Source organism: Petaurus breviceps, unplaced genomic scaffold (genome assembly GCF_028583685.1).
Source record: "Petaurus breviceps papuanus isolate PSGF00001 unplaced genomic scaffold, PetGlider_PUasm1.0 38, whole genome shotgun sequence".
In the NCBI taxonomy this organism is placed as follows: Eukaryota; Metazoa; Chordata; class Mammalia; order Diprotodontia; family Petauridae; genus Petaurus; species Petaurus breviceps.
The window spans coordinates 1,804,901-1,817,921 of record NW_027186304.1 but is presented as its reverse complement, the minus strand read 5'-3'; the positions used below and the strand labels follow the sequence as shown (position 1 = coordinate 1,817,921).

General features: G+C 36.6%; 1 long non-coding RNA gene across 1 annotated transcript; it reads right to left on the bottom strand.

Moving 5' to 3' along the window:
- Nucleotides 1-10,993: 10,993 nt before the first annotated feature.
- LOC138169961 (uncharacterized) lies at nt 10,994-12,733 on the bottom strand. Its single transcript, XR_011170494.1, has 2 exons — nt 12,334-12,733; nt 10,994-12,127 (listed from the first exon to the last, which is right to left on the bottom strand). It is a non-coding gene; the product is annotated as an uncharacterized lncRNA (long non-coding RNA).
- Between the last annotated feature and the right edge of the window lie 288 nt (nt 12,734-13,021).

Here is a 13,021-nt window from a genome sequence, read left to right as displayed (position 1 = left end):
CCTATATAGACATATGTATGTATGTATGTATGTATGTATATATATATATACAAATTTATTCCTTTCTACTATTCTCATACTGAGAAAAGTTTAATAAGTTACAATTACCATTTCTCCATGTAGGAATGTAAGTAGTTTGACTTTGATAAGTTCCTTATGATTTCTTTTCCCTGTTTACCTTTACACACTTCTCTTGCTTCTTGTATCTGTATGTCAAATTTTCTATTCAACTCTTGTTCTTTCATCAAAAATGTTTGAAAGTCCTCTATTTCATTGAAAGACAATATTTTCTCCTGAAACATGATGCTCAGTTTTTCTGGGTAGGTGATTCTTTGTTTTAATCCCAGCTCCTTTGACCTCCAGAATATCATATTCTAAGACCTTCAATCCCTCAATGTAGAAGCTTCCAGATCCTGTGTTATCCTAATTGTGTTTACTCAATATTCAAATTGTTGTTTCTTGCTGCTTGTAATATTTTTTCCTTTATCTGGCAACTCTGGAACCTGGCTAAAATATTTCTATGAGTTTTCTTTTGGGTATCTTTTTCAAGAGGTGATCAGTGAATTCTTTCAAAATCTATTTTTCCCTCTGGTTCTAAAACATCAGGGCAATTTTCCTTGAGAATTTATTGAAGGATGATTTCTAAGTTCTATTTTTAATCATGGCTTTCAGGTAGTCTAATAAATTTTAAATTATCTCTCTTGGATCAATTTTCCAGATCAGTGGTTTTTCCAATGAGATATTTCACATTACATTCTGTTTTTTTATTTGTTTGATCTATTTAATTATATCTTGACTTCTCCTGAAGCCACCAGCTTTCATTTGCTCCAATCAAATTCTGAAGGAATGATTCTCTTCAGTGAGCTTTTGATATTCTTTTTCCATCTGGCAAATTTGACTTTTTAAGGCATTCTTCTCCACACATCCCTTTTGAGCCTCTTTTGGCATTTGAGTTAGTCTATTTTTAAGATATTATTTTATTCAGTCAGGTTGTTGACTCTTTTCATGATTTTCTTGCATCACTCTCATTTCTCTTTCCAATTTTTCCTCCACTCTATTATTTGGTTTTCAAAATCCTTTATAAGCTCCTCTATGGCCTCTAACCAATTCATATTTATCTTGGAAGCTTTTTGCAGGAGTTCTGACTTTGTTTTCTTCCTACTTTTCCATATTTTGATCCATTTTGTACCCAATAAAGGAATCCAAATTTGGATTGCTGTGCTTGTTTTGTTTCCTTTGCTTGCTCATGTTGCCACTCAATTACTTGACTTTTGAGCTTTTTACCACAGTAGAACTCTGCTTCCAGAGAGGAGAGCTTTGTCACAAATTGTTGGGACTTTCAGAGCTTCTAGAGCTATTAGTTGGCTGACCTCTTGGAAGCCTCCACTGGCTCTGGCACCTGCTCACCCACCCCAGGACCTCCACACTAGACATTAATCCAGGTCCAAGGAAGTAAAAGCGAGAGCAATTACCCCTCATAATGGTTGCTTGGTCCCCCTACAATTTTCAGTTCAGGAGTTCTGAAGCAGTCTCATGGAGCCAGACACTGTACCTCAGCTGCTTCTGCCTCTGGAGGACAGAAGCTGGACCACCCTCCCAGACCTCCTATTTCCAAAATCCACTGACATCTCACTTTGTCTTTGGCATTTATGGGTTGATAATTCTGGAAACCACCACAGCTGCTGGTGATTCACTCTCATGGAGTCCCTCCAGCTTGGGCTGCTCTGGCCACAATAGCACTAAAACCATGGCATCATGTGGGACTCGTCTCTGCTCCCAGTGCAATGCAATGGACCCATCCTGCCAGCCTTCTGGGCTTTCAGCAGGAGGTTTGTTTCTCTCTCTCACTTTGTGGGTTCTGTAGCTTGAAAGTTTGTTTAGAGTCATTTTTATGATATTTGAGGTGGTTATGGGGGTAGCACAGGGAGTTTTCCTGTCACCATCCTGACTCCTTCCCCCTCAAAATATCCTTTTAATGTTCAGAAGTTAATTTACTTTGAACAGGAAAATAAACTTATAGGAAGGTAGCCTTCTCTCTCCTTCATAAGAAATTCTTTTATTCCATGCAATAAAAGCGGTCTGGAAACAATTTCAAATTCCACTATGAAGTAGCGAAAATGGTAAGATTACAGAAAGATTAGAATTTTTGTTGAAGAAATTTTAAACATACTTTGTTTTTATGTACTGAAGTTTTAGCACTGAAGAAATAAGTCTTGTAATGATATAGTCTATTTAGACATTAAAAATGATAAAACATCACATTTTATTTTACCAAGAAAATGAGGAAAAAAAGAGTTCTGAGGAATTAAAGTGACTTAAAGAAAAATTTGCCATAGACAGTTTTTAAATGTTCATTGAAATCAATTGGTTCATTAGAATAATTAACATGAGGGATTGATGAAAAAATATGATGGGGAGGGTACATACATGGTCAACTGGTTAGTAAACAAATATCAATAGATACAGAAAAAAGTTTTTGACAAATTAAAACACCCATTTCTATTAAAAACAATAGAAAGCTGAAGAATAAATGGAGTCTTCCTTGAAATATTAAGTAGCACCTAAAATCATCAGTAAATACTATATGAAATGGAGATAAGCTAGATGCATTTCTAATAAGATCAGGGATGAAATAAGGATGTCCACTACAATGTCTACTATTCATTTAGGTATTAGAAATGTTAGCTGTAGCAAGAAGAGAAGAAAAATAGGGATGGCTATGTGTCACAGTGAATGGAGTACTGACCCTGGAGTTTGGAGGACCTTAGTTGAAATCTCTCCTCAGACACTTAACACTTACTAGCCATGTGACCTTGGAAACATCACTTAACTGCAATTGGTCTGCCTTCCACTTTCCAAAAAAGCAAGAGAGAGAGAGAGAGAGAGAGAGAGAGAGAGAGAGAGATTGAGAAAGATAGAGAGAGAAGAACAAAGAGAAATTGAAGGAATGAAAATTGGTAAAGAAGACACTAAGCTATCACTCTTTGCAGATTATATGATAATTTACTTTGATAATCCCAGAAAATCAAGTAAAAAAAAAACATCTATTTGAGATAATGAATAAAATAGTAAAGTTTCCAGGTATAAAATAAACTCACATACATCATTGGCATTCTTATTTATTTCTAAAGAAGGCCAACAGCAAGATATAGAAATATATATTCCAATTAAAGTTACTGTAGACATTATAAAATATATGTGAGTCTATTTGTCAAAACAAACCTAAGTACTATATGAACACAATTACAAAATGCTTTTCATACAAATAAAGTCATATCTACAAAATTTGAAAAATATCAGTTGTTCATGGTTAGGTCGAGCAAATATAAAAAAATGACATTTTTGCCCAAATTAATTTACCTATTCATTGCTATACCAATCAAACTGCCAAAAATGTTTTATAGAACTAGAAAGAAAAGTAATAAAATTCATCTGGAAGTACAAAATATACAAAATTTCAAAGGAATTAATGAAAAGAAATACAAGGGAAGTTGCCCTAGTCATAACAAATCTTAAAATTTAAAGCAGCAGTCATCAAACTACTTGGTACTGGTTGAGGAATAAAGTTGTAGATTAATGAAATAGAATAGGTATCCAAGACACAGTAGTCAATGACTATAGTAATCTATTGCATTTTTATATAGGCTCTGCATATATATTCATTTTAAACCTATTTTCACATTAGTCATTGTAAAGTAAAATCAGAACCAATTAGAGAAACCATGAGTAAGAAGAAAAAGAGAGAGACAGAACAAACAAATGATATGTTTGATTTGCATTCAAATTCCATATTTCTTTTTCTGGATGTGTTAAGCATTTTCCATCATGACTCCTCTGAAGTTGTACAGGATCTTTGCATTGCTAAGATGAAACAAGTCTGTCAAATTTAGTTATCACACATTGTGTCTGTTATTGTCTAAAATGTTCTCCTGGATATGCTCACTTCTCTCAGCATGAGTTTAGTTTTTTCAAGTTTTTCCAGGATTTTCTGATGTCTGCGTGCTTACTACTTCTTTTTTTTTAGTACACATGTTTTTAAAACTTTGAGTTCCAGATTTTTTTTCCCTTCTTGCCTCCTCACACACCCCCACTGGGAAGATAAGCAATTCAATGTAGGTTGTGCATGTGTAGTTACATGGAACATTTCCATAGTAGGTATATTGTGAAAGACTATATTTCCCTCCATCCTATTCTGTCCCTCACTTATTCTATTTTCACATTTTACCCTGTCCCTTTTCAAAAGTATTTGCTTCTGATGACCCACTCCAACAATCTTCCCTCTCTTCTATCATCCCCTCTATTATCTCCTCCCCTCCCATTTTCCTGTAGTGTAAGATAGCAATTGAGTGTGTATGTTATTCCCTCCTTAAGCCAAATTCAATGAGAGGGAGATGGTCCCATTCCCTTTTATCTTCCTACTCTTCCCCTCAATTGTAGCAGTTTTCTCTTGCTTCTTTTATATGAGATAATTTACCCTAATCTATCTCTCCCTTTCTCCTTCTCCCAATATATTCCTCTCTCACCTTTTAATTTTATTTTTTAGATATCATCCCATCCTATTCAACTTGTCCTGTGCCCTCTATGTATACATGTACATAGATATACACACATATATTTACACATACCTACACCCTACTACACACATATATGTATGTATATATGCATATGTATGTACACATACATATGTATATACACACACACTATATATATATATATATATATATATATATATATATTCCCTCTAACTGTCCTCACACTGATAAAAGTCTTATGAATTACAGTTATAATTTATTCCATGTGGGAACGTAAATAGTTAAAATGTAATAATTTCATTATGATTTCTTTTCCCTGTTTACCTTCTCATGCTTCTTTTACTTGAATTTTAGTGTCAACTTTTCTTTTCAGCAGTGGTTTTTTCATCAAGAATGCTTAAAAGTCCTCTTTTCATTGAATAACCATATTTTCCCCTGAAACATGATACTCAGTTTTGCTGGGTAGGTGATTATCAGTTTTAATCCTAGCTCCTTTGATGTTGGGAATAGCATATTCCAAGCCATTTGATCTTTAAAGTAGAAGCTGCTAGCTCTTGTGTTATCCTAATTGTGTTTCTACAATACTCAAATTGTCCTTCCTGACTGCTTGCAGTATTTTCTCCTTGACCTGTGAACTGTAGAAATTGGCTATAATATTCCAAGGAGATATTCTATTTTTGGGATCTTTTTCGAAAGACAATCAGTGAATTCTTTCAATTTCTATTTTGCCTTCTGATTCTAGAATATCAGGGCAATTTTGATTGATAATTTATTGAAAGATAGTTTCCAGGCTCTTTTTTTTTATCATGGTTTTCAGTTAATCAAATATTTTTTAAATTGTCTCTCCTGTATTTTTTCTACCCCAGTAGTTTTTCCTACAAGATATTTTACATTGCCTTCAAATCTTTCATTTGTTTGGATGTGTTTTATATTATCTTGATTTCTCCTAAGGTCATTAGCTTCCATTTTATCCAATCTAATTTTGAAGGAAAGATTCTCTTCAGTGAGTTTTTGAAATTCTTTTTCCATTTGGCAAATTTGGCTTTTTAAGGCATTCTTCTCCTCATTGGCTTTTTGGGCCTCTTTTGCCATTTGAGTTAGTCTGTTTTTTAAGGTGTTATTTTCTTCAGTCCAGCTGTTGACTCACTTTTCTTGATTTTCTTGCATCATTCTCATTCCTCTTCCCAATTGTCCTCTACTTCTCTTGCTTGATTTTCAAAATCCTTGAGCTCCTCCATGGCCTGTAACCAGTTTATATTTTTCTTGGGAGCTTTTGATGCAAGAATTCTGACTTCATTTTCTTCCTCCCATTCCATGCTTTGATCATTTTTGTCCCACATAAAGAAATCTATTTTCGGATTGCCTTTCCTCTGCTTGCTCATGTTGCCAGTCAATTACTTGACTTTTAATCTCTTTCCCATGGTAAAAGTCTGCTTCCAGAATGGAGAGAGCTTTGTCCCAAATTGCTGGGGTTTTCACAGCTGGTGGAGCAATTACTTAGGTGCTCAGTCTCAGCCCCCACAGGCTCTGACACCTGGACACACACCCCAGGACCTGCATCCAAGACCAAAATCTGGATCAAAGCAGGTCAAAGCAAGAGTGATTACCATCTGAATGGTCCCTTGGCCTCCTATTATCTGCAGGCCAGATACTCCTGAGGCAGCCATGCGGTGGTGGCTGCACAATGACCACACCCCCTCCACTTCTTGCCCTCGGGGCAGGGGCTGACTGTGCTCTTCTGTCCACCCCTGTGCCAATAGAGTTCCACACTGACCTCTTAAATTGTCTTTGACATATATGGATTGAGAAGTCTGGAAACCTCCACAACTGCTGGTGTTTCACTCTCCTGATGTCTGCTCTGGCCGTTGCTGGTTGGGGCTGCCCCGAGGCCAAAACTGCTCATGCTGGGCTGTGCACAGCTCCCAGATCACTGTGATAGACCCTTCTTGACAGGTTCCTGGGCTCCTTTCAGTGGGAGATTTGTTTCTCTCCGTCACTTTGTGGGTTCTGTAGCTCTAAGATTTGTTTAGAATAATTTTTTTCATGTATTAGAGGAGGTGGAAGCCAGAGCCATGGGGAAGGCCTCTTTTTACTCTGCCATTCTGGTTCTCCCCCCCACCCCCACTTGCTATTTCTTATAACACAATATTTATTTTATTTATCATTATAACATGTCATAATAATCAGTATCATTATAACACAATATTTATCCCTTATATTTATGTGCCACAACTTATTCAGTCATTCCCTATCTGATGACCATCTCCTCAATTTCCAAATCTTGGCCCCCACAAAAAGAGTTATTATAAATATTTTTCTACACGTGCCTCCTTTTGACATTTTTCTGATCTCTTTGGGATAAAAGCCTAGAAGTGGTGTTGCTGGATCAAAGGATATGCATATTTTTGTCACCCTTTGGACATAGTTCCAAATTGCTTTCAAGAATGGTTGGATCAGGGCACAACTCCACCAACAATTCATTACTGATCTAATTTTCCCACATCTTCCCCAACATTTATCATTTTCCTCTTTTGTCATGTTAGTAATTCTGATAGGTGTGATATGATACCTCAAGAGTTGTTTTGCTTTGCATTTCTATAATCAATAGCGATCTAGAGCATTTTTTTCATATGACCATAGATACCTTTAATTTTTTTCATCTGAAGACTGCCTGTTCACATCCTTTGACCATTAATAAATTGGGGAATGACTTGTATTCTCATAAATTTATTCAGTTTTCTACATGTCTTAGAAACAAAACCTTTATCAAAGACATTGTTAAAATTCTTTCCCTGTTTTCTGCTTCCCTCCTAATCTTGGTTGAATTGGATTTTTTTGTGTAAAGACTTTTCAATTTAATTTAATCAAAATTATCCATTTCCATTTCATAATGTTCCATATATCTTGTTTTGTCATAAATACTTCCATTCTCCATAAATCTGACAGGTTAACTATTCCATGTTCTCACAATTTACTTTTAATTGTCTGCTTTTATATGTAAATTGTGCACCCAGTTTGAATTTATTTTGGAATACAGTGTAAGATATTGATCTATGCTAGTTTCTGCCATACTATTTTCCAGTTTTCCCAGCAGTTTTGTCAAATAATGTGTTCTTATCCCAGAAGCTGGAGTGTTTGTGTTTTCAGCAGATCTGAAATCTTAAGGAGGAAAATGACTCCTTGAAAATCAGAAAAGGGGAAGGGGAAACCAGTGAAGTTGTTAGAGATTAAAAAAAATAATAGTAAACCAAAATACCAACAATGAGAAAATAGAAGAGAAAGTGAAACATCACATAAGAAAAGCATCTGGAGAACAGATCAAGAAGAGAAATACAAAAATAATCAGGCTACCTGGAAGCTATGATAAGAAAAAGAGTCTTGATACAATAATACAAGAAGCAATTAAAGAAAATTGTCCTGAAGCATTAGAACAAAATAGGAAAGTAGAAATAGAAAAAAAAATCACTGATCACCACCTGAGAGAGTCCCTATGAGGAAAATGAAAGGACTAGTATAGTCACATTCTTAAAGCCCTGCTCAAAGGTTTCATATTATGAGCAGCAAGAAAAAAAAATATGTCAGTGCTACACACGACCTAGCAGTTATGATTGTAAAAGATCACAGATCTTGAAATACTATATGTTGAAGGGCAAAAGAATTGGGCTTCTCATCAAAAATATCTCACCCAGAAAAATTGAGTATAATCCTGAATGAAAAAAGTGGAAATTTAATGAATTGTCAGATTTTCAGGCCTTTGTAAATACAAAAAGCAATTGAACTTTATAGAACATTTGATATATGAAAATCAAGAGAAATACAAGGTACATATTAAAGGCTAATTACAAGGGACTGAGTAAGGACAGACTATTTTCCTTTCATGTATGCAAAATGTAAAATATATGTAAAAGACTGTTATAAGTAATTGGATAATTCATAAGATTGGGGTAAACCTGAGTGTGATAGGACTTTAATAAGTAACACCATTTAAGAATAACCAAAAATAGTGATTATCTTATACAAATGAGCAGTCAGAGGAAGAATTGACACAGTGGAATTAGATGGGGAGAATGGCTATTAGTTCTGGAAACCTACTTTTACTGGGAATGGGTGCAACAGGGAACAATATGTTTATACCTAGAAAAGCATAAAAGTCTTCTAAATTCAGAAAGAAATAAAATACTAAGGGGAAAGAGAGGGGGAAGAGGATAAGAGTGTGATCACTAGAGGGGAGTGTGAGGGAATAGGTTAAAAGGGGTCATAAAAGGGTTCTAAATTAAGGGCAATGGAAGGTTAAGGGAGGGATCATTAGAGGGGAGGTCAGCTAAGTAATAGGAGGGGAAGGTAGTGGGAAGAAGTTAAGTAGAACAGTCAGGAGTGGTAAGAAATAAGAGATACACTCAAACATTAATACAAGGATCAGGAGTAGGATTTCTTGATGAGAGTATATTCTATTTATGTTTATATATATGGAAATATATATGTATATATCTGTATATAAACATAGTCTTTGTAGCCTTCTGGGGGGAAGTGGGAAAAAGAATGAAGTAAAAAGTACACGGCAAAGAACAAAAGAAAACTTACAAGATAGCAAAGATGGACAGCTCTCAACACGACGCAGTATTTAACACAGAGATTTCCTCAAATGGCAAATTATTGCTTTAGATTCTGAATCCTCTCTTACATTCTCCTGTGGATATGACAGGCTTCTCTTTCTTTTGTATTCAATGTTCAATATTTAAGCTCATAATAATGTTTTCCTCTATTGTGTATTTAACTTTTTAAAAAAGAAATTCATAATCATAAAAAATCAAAGGGTAAAATTTATTATGAATTATAGAATGGGAGAGGTGTGAGGATGGGAGATATTGACCAGAGAATGTGTGTGTGTGTGTATTAGGGTGTATATATGTATGCATACATATATGAAATCTAATGCATTATATGCCAGCTTGTTGCCAAATGAGGTAGAGAAGAAAAAATATCACAGTATTTAAGATTAAAGAATCAAGAAATTAGGCTGTTATAGGGTTCACTGATATCCTCAATGAAATGCTTGATTATGATTTAAAGGGACAGAAAGTAGAGACACACAGTAAAATGTTAATTACATTCATAAAAACTTCCGAAGCCAAGAGATCTATTAGAAAAATTCCAAATACATTTGACAGTCACTAGTTGTAGACAGTTTATGCCATATGTCAGAATAACTCAACAATAATCTGTGACACCAATATTAAAGATTATATCACTAAAAATAGAGGAGGATGAGTTCAGCTATGTTATATCAAAACTATAAATAGGGGAAGAGTTCTTAAACAACACTCATAAAACAGTTCATTTCTATTAAATGAAATTTATTTTTTCCATTTACAAAATCAAGGCAACAAAGTTAAGAAGGAAAACTTACAAAGAAAAAGTGGGAAACTGTACATAAAATATATCTGAGAAGGGCCTGACATCTAAAATATGTAGCTAAATAAATAGTTATAGATTTCTCCATACCACTTCTCTACTGGGGAATAGCACTTGCCCATATAAAAGTGATTATACATACATATACATGTGTATGCATCTGTGTGTATCCATATAGAGAGAGAATTAATTCTATTTGCCTATCTCTCCACAGCTCTTATTTCTCATTGGATAAGTGGTCAAAGGACATGTACAAACAATTCTTAAAAGGAACAATTTTTTATCTCAATCTGTAATAATAAGATAAATGCAATTCAATTTAAGCAAGAGGTTTTATCTCATTCCCAGGAAACTGGGGAAAAATGAAATAAGAAGATGGAAATTATCAATGTTGGGAGGACACATTAACTGGAAAATGGTAACTAATGTTCTAACTAATTTTGGAAGATGGGAACACTAATACACTTTTGGTGGAGTTGTGAAGAGATCCAACAAAATTCTGCAAGAAAACTGGAATCATGGCAACAAAGTGCCCAATGGGCCTATACCTTTTGAACCAGACATTTCACTAACAGGCACGTAGCACAATTAGGGTAAGGAAAGAAGGAAAGTTCCTTTACATGTTGAGTATTCAAGCACTTTGTGTTATATGGTGTTTAGCACAGACTAGTAACTTTGGTATGAGGGCTGCTGAGCCCTTTTTCGGTACTGCTTTCATTGGTGGTTTTCCACCATATTCACCCAACTCTGAACTGTGCCCTTTCTGAAGCCACCCTGTTTCTCAGATAGATGAGTGTCTAACAGGTGAAGGATAAGCTTATTAAGGAGGACTCTGGCAAGAATCTTGCCAGCAATGACTAAGAGAGAGACCCCCTTAGGATTGTTACAGGACAATTTATTTCCTTTACCTTTATATAGATGGATAATGGAAGCATTCTTCAACTCCTGGAAGATAACCTCTGTTGCAGCAAGCACCCCAAGCATTTCCTCAGGGTTTGCTGCTCACACAGGTTCTTGGATCTGCTTTGTTAAAGGAAAGCAACTCAAAATGGGTTAACAAGCTTACTTTAATCAGTCAGACATATATCGTTTACCTTGTTCAGGAGAAAAGGTCAGCACCCTGAACCTCAAAGTATACAGGCATAATTATCAAGACAGAAACATCAAGTAGACAGATTTCCAAACTGTCTAACCATTACATCCATACCCAGTCAACATCTGGGTTTCCACATTCTGGGTTTTTCAAAGCCAGGGGACTCTCAACAATGGCTTCCCAGAATTCAGATCAAATCACAGAATACTTCTCAAAGTGAGTCCCAAAACAAAGCTACACATCAGGGCTTATATAGCCTTCTCCTGGCTCAGAGAATGCAACAACCTTTTGGACCCACTGGCCAATCAAAAAGTATCAACTGAAAAACAAGCCTCCCACCCCAGTCTCCAGGTGCACATTAGCCTAGGGGCAAGGAAGATCTTTAAAATTTACATTCTTATTACATTGTATCTACTGAAAAACAAGCCTCCCACCCCAGGCTTCAGGTGCACATTAGCCTAGGGGCAGGGAAGATCTTCAAAATTTGCATTCTTATTACATTCGGCCCCAAGATCTTTCATGCCTATAGCATAGACAATTTACTTTTGAATCAGCACCAAACATTTCCCAGGTCACATTTTCAAAGTACAGAACCAAAGTTACCAAAGTGGCTACTGGCCCTTAAACAAACACAAAGTACATAGCATTATCATCTCAATTCAAAACAAGAGTTCAAATACAGTTCTCTGGGGGAGGGGTAACCTTCCCCTCACACAGCTCCAGCCCCTGCCTCCAAGCACAGAGAGGGGGTTGGGCAACAAAACCAACAAGGTGGGGTCCCTGGGGATCCAAGGCACTTCATCCCACCCACCATAGTCACAAGTCCATCCTCCCCCTGGGTCCCAAACTGTGGGATGCAGCCAGGAAACACACTCAGTGCCCCTGCTTTGCTGCTCAGTTCTTATCTTTTCCTGTGGCTGAATTCCGAACTCCTGGGTTCCTTCTCCTCCTGCAGGTGGCAGCTGCTCCTGGCTTCTGCCCAGGTCCCGATGCAGGCAGCTCACCATTCCCGCTCTCAGCTCAGCGAAGTCTGCATGCAGGCCATTCTTCTCTCCTGCTCCACAGCTCCACAGAATCACAGCTACCACAACTGGGAAACAAACAATTATCCCAGCCCCCATACTTTCCTTTTACTCTGCAGATCCTGCTCACTGCGCCATCTTGTTGCAGCAAGCACCCCAAGCACGTCCTCAGGGTTTGCTGCTCACACAGGTTCTTGGATCTGCTTTGTTAAAGGAAAGCAACTCAAAATGGGTTAACAAGCTTACTTTAATCAGTCAGACATATATCGTTTACCTTGTTCAGGAGAAAAGGTCAGCACCCTGAACCTCAAAGTATACAGGCATAATTATCAAGACAGAAACATCAAGTAGACAGATTTCCAAACTGTCCAACCATTACATCCATACCCAGTCAACATCTGGGTTTCCACATTCTGGGTTTTTCAAAGCCAGGGGACTCTCAACAACGGCTTCCCAGAATTCAGATCAAATCACAGAATACTTCTCAAAGTGAGTCCCAAAACAAAGCTACACATCAGGGCTTATATAGCCTTCTCCTGGCTCAGAGAATGTAACAACCTTTTGGACCCACTGGCCAATCAAAAAGTATCAACTGAAAAACAAGCCTCCCACCCCAGTCTCCAGGTGCACATTAGCCTAGGGGCAGGGAAGATCTTCAAAATTTACATTCTTATTACAACATCCTCTTCATATAACCTGGAAAATTTCAGCCAGCTTTTCTATGAGCATTGGACCCCCTATCTTGTAAATCTCAGCTGGAATAGAATGAGAGTCAGGTGCTTTGCCACACAAAATGACACTAATGTAATATAAAACCTCTTCTTCAGCTGGAACTTCAGTTAGGGAAAGATTGACTTCAACCTGACTTACATGGTCAATGGCTTCAGCATTGATTTATTATGGTCTGTTAAGAACACCGGAAGTGTTCAGCCTGTCTCCTTAGGATCTTTTCCTTATCACTA